The sequence below is a fragment of the Cervus elaphus genome, chromosome 14 (genome assembly GCF_910594005.1).
Source record: "Cervus elaphus chromosome 14, mCerEla1.1, whole genome shotgun sequence".
In the NCBI taxonomy this organism is placed as follows: domain Eukaryota; kingdom Metazoa; phylum Chordata; class Mammalia; order Artiodactyla; family Cervidae; genus Cervus; species Cervus elaphus.
In genome coordinates, this window is record NC_057828.1 from 8,089,111 (window position 1) to 8,096,946 (window position 7,836).

The 7,836-nt window shown below is 52.2% G+C and overlaps 1 non-coding gene across 1 annotated transcript; it reads left to right on the forward strand.

The window, feature by feature from the left end:
• Nucleotides 1–2,539: 2,539 nt before the first annotated feature.
• LOC122708436 lies at nucleotides 2,540–2,646 on the forward strand. Its single transcript, XR_006345208.1, has one exon. It is a non-coding gene; the product is annotated as a U6 spliceosomal RNA (small nuclear RNA).
• Nucleotides 2,647–7,836: the final 5,190 nt, after the last annotated feature.

Genomic DNA, 7,836 nt, shown 5'->3' on the forward strand with positions numbered 1-7,836 from the left:
AAAGATGAAAAATTTAACTGTGAAACAATCTGTAGCAGCTGGTCATGTTGAAACTTTCTGTTTTGCTTAATTCCTAACTAGACATAAGTAAAGTTAAATGCTGTATTTTAGGTAGCAGGTGATACATGGTTCTAAGCTTTCCTGACTAACAAGAGTACGCCTACTGCTTTAGTGAATCATGGAAAATTCTTTCTCATTTATTTTTAAGGATTTCTCTTGCATCTGTCATTCAGCATCACAAACACGGAAGTTGGCAGGGTGACAGTGATTGTTCCAGACTGCATCTGAATGCTTTTCTTCTCCTCTGAGAATGAAGGATAGGTACTTATCCCTTGAATTAGGTGGAACTGCCAGAACGCGTTTCCCTCCGTTTCTTCAGTCTCGCCGGAGGTGACCAGGCTGTAGAACTCCACAGCTTACTATGCACAGAGCAACTGCAGTCACTCACCCACAACGTGAGCAAGCTGGAGCCTTCCGAACAAGGAGAGATGAGGCCAGGGACCGGCAAGTCAAGGAAGCGCTTCCTCTGCCAGGGATCAGCCCCTCGGTTTGCAGTATTCTTAATCTCTTCAGCGTGTCCCACTTTCACCTTCAACCTGTTCTTCCTAAAGCCCACGATTTTACAAGAATTTACTTCCATACCTGATCTCCAACCAGAATGTGATCAGGGGTAATCCTTTCAGGTGTGTCAAATTGTGCCTACTATTTCAGTGAGAGAAGTTTTTAAGCAAACCCATCCATGTAAGGACTAAAAGCTCTGGTTGCTGAGGGCCATTTTCCCTGAGATAAGCCAGAGCTACAAATATACCGTCTAGCCTTTGAAAGAAAGGATACAATTCTTAATATAGCTCACCAACCACTAAGTCAAGCCCAGGCTCTCATAATTTTTTCTATAACAGGAGAAGTCTGCCTGCCTGCCTGTTGACGCAAAAGACTCTCATCTCTTACGCTACCGCACAAATAAATTAAAAAGAAAGGGCTCCCCTAAATCAGGCCAGATGGTGACCTGTGGCTATTTCAGCTCAGGATGTCAGTGTCTGAAGCATCAGGTTTGAATCATTTGGTATCATGGGATTTGATCACTGTTCACTTGAATCTGCTGACTCGCTTCCTCTGGAAAGCGTAGTTTGGCATGGATGAGTCAGTGGTTTTTTGTTTTTTTCCTTAGGGTGTTTGTTTTTTAAAAAAATAAAAATTGCTTTGAGAATTTTTCAGCATCTCATGATGGTTTCAGACCAAGGCTGACAACTTCCCCAGGAGACCATGAGTGCCATCCTCTGAAGTGTTCCCAATATAATGGGTAAGTATCCGTCATGGAGTTCTTAGGGCTGCAGGTACAGTCTCTCTTAACTTGGTGATAATGATGGAGAAAGAAAATGCTCGAAAAAGAAAATACTGAGATGAGAAAGGCAGTGGTGTCGAACACAGCCTTGTAGGGAGGCGGCCTGCACCATCCTTTGAGTTCTCCAGAGCGGCCTCCATGAGCTCTGGCACTGTTGTAGAGAGGGAGCTGGGGAAGCAGGTGTGGGCTTAGGGATGCCCGTCTTCAGGGAGCCCTAACTAGCAGCTTTCCTGTCAGGAGTTACCACATATACCCTCCTGGGGCCCACGCTTGGCCTAAGGGTGAAGTCTGGCGAGCAGCTTAAGGAATGCAGCTTATTTGGGAAGTTTTGGTGTTTTTTGCCTACGGGTAACAGCGCTTACAGGAACAGAGCAAATGGAAAGAATGCTCTTAGGGTCCCTCAGGCACCTTAGCTGCCGCCTGCTTCTTGGCTGGCCCTGGGCCCCTACTGCCCCGGCAACAGGAGCTAAGCAGACACGGGGAAGAACTGCCTTCGGTCACCCTTGAATTTTCCCCGAGTTTTTGAGTTCCCCCTTCTTGCCCTGGCCTACAGCTAGAAAAGGCCCTTCCCATACTCAGATGAAGCAGCTGCATGTTAGAAAAACTAACTTCATCTGGAGAAACTACAGGCCAGGGGGGAGTTAAAAGGATACCAGCCTTCACCATAGCGGTTCAGCTTTGACACAGTGTACCCCAAGCCAGGACATGCCCATGGTTTTTTGTTCCATTTAAGGTAAAAGCTATCCGAACTTGGAAAAGGCAATGACATGACAATAGGAGCTCAAGGTGTTGCCCTCCAACATCCAGGAAGGCGTTCCAGTCCAGCGGCAGAAACGGGGAGCGACTGCAGTGGCCAGGGCTGATCCTGCCCTCCCTGGAGCAGGAGCCCAGCACACCCCGCTGTTTACAGAGGCGGCCCAGCCCTGCCTCGCTCCTGATGGCACCCGGTGGGAACCAGGGGAGAGAATTCTTCATCCTGCCTTGGGTGGAGCCCTGGCCCGAACCAAGCTCACCTCTGCCCTTCTGAAGCCCTCTGTACAGGCCTTGTTTGGTGCACTTGTTCTCTCCACAGTGACTTACTGAGCAACTGCTGTGTGTGGGGAAAAAAGAAAAACACTCTAGCGGCATTCCTCAGGAATGAAATGCACTGGCAGGACCACAGACCGTTTGTTCAGAATTTTAAAAAGCCAGACAGTGGTGCTCGCTTCGGCAGCACATATACTAAAATTGGAACGATACAGAGAAGATTAGCATGGCCCCTGCGCAAGGATGACACGCAAATTCGTGAAGCGTTCCATATTTTAAAAAAAAAAAAAAAAGCCAGACAGTGGGGTTAGAACATGAACGCTACACTACACTCCGTTCTGGTTTCAAACCTTCAAGTGGATGGGGCGGGAAGGGGAGAGAGTTTCAGAAGAGAGTGCTCTGAGTCTGTCAAGGGTTGGAGCCTCCTGAGCTGAAAGCGGAGCAGGAAATAGGGTGAAGAAAGGTGTAGAGACAAGCTATCCAGTTGCCACGTGGCTCTCACTTCCCTCCGTTTCTGACCTGATGAGATGGGGTCACCCTTGGAGGCTCTCCAGCATGATTTCAGGCGGGGATATGACTCTTGCCATTCCCTCCTCAACCATCTGAAGCTACCCCAGGGGAGGAGGAAATGGCAGGCTCATCTCTTCCCTCTCGCGCCTTGATTTCCCTTGACAACAAACTGGCTTGTGAGCTGGCTTGCATTGCTGCTTTCTCCAGTTGCTAAATCCACATTGTTTATTCCTGTCCCATCATCAAACCCTGTCTGAGCCTAAGACCGAAGTGAATAGTGGGATGGACTCAGGGACTTCAGCCCTGAGATCCTTCCCTGCAGTTTCCGATCGGCGGTCCCACACAGACCCTGGGCGGTCCCCAGCAAACCCTCTTCTCCAGGAGTCCCTTTTCTCTCCTTGGAACCCAGAGTCACTCTCTGCTTTAAAACCTCAGGCAGATTTCCAGGCAGAGCGGCTCCAGACCTCTCTGGGAGACCGCAGATGCTTCCCCTCGACCTTGCTAAAATAAGGCCCCGGGGCTTCCGCGGTGCGTCTTCCTGCAGGGACAGCTGTTTCCCAGCTGCTGTGTCGCCCCTGCCGCCCTTGTTACCTCAACCCGGCAGCTGCCTTTCAGAGAGAGAGTGATCCCTCTGCCCTTGATGGATTCCCAGTCTTCAGTGCTACTGTATCCAGAGGAAGGAGGCGCAGCTTTAGCTGGGAAAGCGTGGGTGGGGCTGAGATCTCCTGATCACAGAGCCGCAGTCTGTAAAGTCAGAAGCTGGGCTGGACACCAGGGTCCCTGGAGCTCCGGGGCTCTGGGGGTGCCCTCTTTTGCTCCCAGGGGCTCCCCCAGCGGGCACCAGACTCCATCTCCCACTTTCTCTGCCTGCCTCCCTTCTCTCAGTAAAGGAATGTGCCGGGCACTGTGCTGGACAGCTCATACAGGAATGAGACCTGTATCCTCGCTCTCAAATTCTCTGAGAAGTTAAACTCGGGTGAGGAACTGGCATACAGTGGGATGCATGGGATGCCAGACACAATAAGCGCCTAGGAGTCTCTCCCAGCACCCCGCTCCCAAGACGAAAGGTGAGGGGGAGAAGTCCGCGGAGGATTTTTGTGGTGACTGCCCCCGTCCATCACGAGCTCTGACCATCCTGCCCCTGACCGCCCCCTGTCTACTGTGCCTCCTTGCCTCAGCGATCATGGGTGACTGGGGCCCAGGCTATTCCCACCTGAAGATGTGGGAGACTGAGGCCCAGATTGGACAGAGCAAATCCATACCCTGGTTCCTTTGCTTAGTAGCAGAGCCAGGGTTTGGAGCCAGACTCTGCACCGCTACTAGCAAACAACCGTGTCCATTCAACACCCACCTCCAGGCAGTGTTTACACTGCGCTCCCAGCAACCCTCCTTCCCCTGGCCCCCATCCAGCTCCCCAAAGGTGCCAAAGTGGGTGGGGGGGTGGGTTATTTTTACCAGCAGGGTTGGGAAAGGGGCAAAGGCTGAGGCCGGGGCAATTCAGTGGCGCCAGCTGAGGCTTAAATACAGGACAAAGCTCCACCCTGCCAACTCTGCCTGAGGACAACCCAGCAGGAAATCAGCAGCCTGTGGGCCCGGCCTGAGGGCTGGCCTGCGTCTGTCTGCCTGGAGGAAAGCCAGTCACATGAGCCAAAGCTGGTTAAAAAGAGCTCGGTCATCTCCCGGCTCCAGTGTCTCTGCTGGCGTGGGGAGCCGTGTGGGTGGGGGTGCCAGCTCCTCTTCGTGGGGCCTGGAGCCCAGGGAGGCGCAGGGGGAAGGGGCAACTCGGGCCACAGACAGAGCCAGCTGGTGGGACCCAACCCCAGGCAAATCCATCAGTCCCGCGTCCTGGCCCTGGGACCGTCCTGGCCCTGGGACCGTCCTGGCCCTGGGACAGGGTGACAGGTCTGGTGAGAACTGAAGGGAGGAGAGCTTGGCCCCAGGTCCCTGGTGAAGCCAAGGGCCAGACCGTTGTCTGCCCCTCCGGCAGTGTGTGTGTATCCCAGCCCCGCACAGTGTATCATTTCCTTCCGTGGCCTTGGTTCCTTCCCCTCCACCCCCCAGCTCCACCCCCCTTCTCCCACCCTCCCAAGCCCATGGCTGCACCTCCCCAGGCCTCAGTTTCCCCCCAGGCTGCGTGTGGATCTGGCTGTCAGCGCCCTCCAGGCAAACTAGGGCAGCACACAAGCCTCCCAGGAGAAAGAGTGTAACTCTGGAACCAGTCTTTTCACTGAACTAGGTGAAATGATTCAGCAAGCTCAGGACCTCTTTGTTCAGATCTGAGCTCCCTGAGACGTTGGGGAACCTTGAGCCAAGGGACTCCTTTGCTTAGATCCTGCTGGGGAGACAAACACCTTGGGTGGCATGGTTGGAAGCCTGCAGCCTCACTGCAGTGGGGGCTGGATAGCAGCCTGGGGGTCACGAGGAGACAGAACTTGCTCTCTGCAGGGTGGGGAGGCCAAGGGAACAGCCTGAGCAGGCTGATGGATGGCTTGGGGTGGGAAGGCAGCTCTCACTGAACAGCTCTGGAGGTTATTACCGACTAGATGGTTGATTGTTCAATGGGGAGATTGGGACCCCTGAACTCCACACCAAAATACTCCAAGTTTATGAATCTCACTGGTCCAGAAAAACAGTGGACATATAAGAAGGGAACATGATCATTTGAGATCTCAAGAACTTTTCTAGAACTCCAAACTCCATGGAGATTCCTGCTGAGGTTGGGGGTCGAATGCCCCCTTTCTCTGACTGGAAAATTTATGAAATCAGTGGGGGATTGGGACATACGCAGAAACAGCTAAGTTCCTGTAGTTATGACATTTGCTTCTGAGCCAACTGCAGGCACCAGCGTAGAGTGGGCATCTGAAGAACACTGACCGGTGGCAGCTAGACATGAGGGTGATAAAGGTTCCCGGGGATGCTGGGCTCAATCCCCACTCAAGACAGAAGCTGCGGAGAGTGTGAGGTAGAGGCCACTTGCAAAACGTGGACACGCTTATAGAGAACTGTTGAGGGACAGAGAAGCACACAAGCCATAGCCTCACAGCCAAGAGAGCCGTGGAGACCTGGACGAGGCTGCAGGAGAAGCCGCGCCGGAGGAGGCCCTCGGTGGAGCTAGACGGCCTGCTGCCCTCTGACCAACCAAGGGGACAGACATGCTGGCTCCCCTCACCAAACCTCCCTGAAAGCCAGAGGCGCAGAGCACAGCCGAGAAGGCTGAGGAGGGCCAGCGGGGAGGTTAGCAACAACAGTCTCCATGATGCTCAGCAGGCAGCTTCATCAGCGTTAATCAACAGTTTTGGAGCATAAAACTGTGCTATCCACCGAGGGGGAAACTGTGAGAACCTGGACACCTGTGGAGGCCAGGGCAGAAGTGTTCAGAGAAGCCTTCCTGGAGGAGGTGGGAATGTGAGAAGGGGCTCAGAGGACTGGTAAGATGAGGCTGGGAGAGCTTTCCTTCCAGTAGCAGGATGCCACTTTGCAATTGGATCCGCCCCAACGTTCAGACCTTCCCTCCCTGACACTTTACGACCTAGCCAGGGCCAAAGACACCCATCTGACTAGGCTGAGTCCACATATTACTCCCCTGGGAAGGATCAACTTTCCAAACTGCCTATTTTCCCCCTGGGGTCTCTGGTTTCTCCACCTCCAAGAGGGATGTCCTAATTCGTCAAGCAATTCATCAGTAAAAACTCACTGGACTCCCGTCGGGGCAGTATGGGTGAATACAACACACCATCCTTTCCCTTAGGAGCTCATATTTTACATAGAACAGAAACATGTAAAAAATTATTAAAATGTGTTTGATAGGAGGTGTAATGTATATATGATCCAAGTTCTAGGGAAGTATAGCAGAGAGTGACTAACACCTGGAGGCATTAAAAAAAAAAAAAAAAAAAGACTTCAGAGAGGTCGTATTTACACTGTGAGTCCATTAGTGAGTAGAATTTGCTAGGCTGAGAAGGGAATTCCTGGCGGAGGACTTGAACTGTGTTGAGACACAAGAGATGAAAAGAGATGATGAAAAACTCAGGATGGCTAGAGTATAGGATGGCAGGAAGTGAATCTGGTGAAAAAGGTTTGGGCTGGTTTAAAGGGATGTTTCAAGTACAGTTAAGGATTTTGTCAGTTAGGCAAATAAGGAACCAAAGGATGTTCTGAAGCAGAGGAGTAAAATGAGCTTTCTTTTTGGAAAGAAAGTAATTTTCTGGAAGGAAACAGTATTTGTTCAAATGAAAGGAATGGAATGTGAGCTAGGGATTGGGTGCCCCTGTCCCCACCCCCACCCCACATTCCCCCCCTGTGCCTCCCCGACTCCTGCCATTTTTCTGCAGAGAATATAAACAGTTGTTTGGAAACTGTTGCTGCTCTGACTTTGCAACAAGCAAGCCAAATGAATGAGCTTGTTTAGTCTTCTAGGATAATGTGGGAGGAGTCTGCCCTGGAGAGTATTTCCTCTTTTTTCAGACTTTACCCTAACCTCAAATTTTCTGACCCAGGGAATGGGATGGAACGTGAACTAGAACTAGAACTAGGGCCTGCCAATCCTAGAATAACCCGCCAACCCCAAGGCCTCTTCAGTCTCCCTGCAGTTCCATCCAAACTTTGTGGCTATTCCTCCAGGTCTCAGCTGAAAAACGCCAGAAATAGGCCAACACTTTTCAATTTAATTAGCCTTTCCTCTGAGGACACCAGATGGAATGAAGCAGAGCCAGACGCACTGGGGGCAAGGAGGGGTGGGAGTCGATGCTAAGTGGGGCTGTCTCATGAGCCCCACCTCCCCCTACAGAGGGTGCCTCTTAGAGCGAGGAGCCGGAGAGGCAACCTTCAGGTTCTCAGGCCAGGGGTCCAGCTGATGCTCTCAGGCCTGGTCTGCATGGTGGCCAGAGGGTGGACGCAGATGTCTGGGCCCCTCTCCGGGCAGGAGGAGGAAGCCAGCTTCCTCCACGGGGCTCGCGCAC